We start from the raw sequence: 234 nt of genomic DNA, 5'->3' as shown, positions 1-234 counted from the left end.
GGGGGTAGGGCGCTGGGGGCTGAGGAGGGGCGGAGACGGGGGACAGGGACCTCTGCGTCCGCAGCTAACTCCGGGACCCCCGCCCCCATGCAGATCTCAGCCCTGTGGCTGCAGCAGGAGGTGCGGAGACTCGGCGGGGACGCCCCGGACGCCGGAGATCCGGGTGGCGCGCTGGCCCGGGTGGCCCAGGCTGCGGGGCAGGGCACTCGGGCAGGGGGGGCTGCCGGGGGCGGC

At 77.8% G+C, this 234-nt stretch overlaps 1 protein-coding gene across 1 annotated transcript in view; it reads right to left on the bottom strand.

Annotated features, from left to right (window-relative positions):
* CHRNE (cholinergic receptor nicotinic epsilon subunit) overlaps positions 1–234 on the bottom strand; it is a 5,523-nt gene that overhangs the window by 1,564 nt on the left and 3,725 nt on the right. The gene's annotated exons all lie outside the window — the stretch shown is intronic.

Source organism: Myotis davidii, unplaced genomic scaffold (assembly GCF_000327345.1).
Source record: "Myotis davidii unplaced genomic scaffold, ASM32734v1 scaffold925, whole genome shotgun sequence".
Taxonomy (NCBI): Eukaryota; Metazoa; Chordata; class Mammalia; order Chiroptera; family Vespertilionidae; genus Myotis; species Myotis davidii.
Note: the sequence above shows the minus strand (reverse complement) of the source record. Positions and strands in the feature narration are given on the sequence as shown.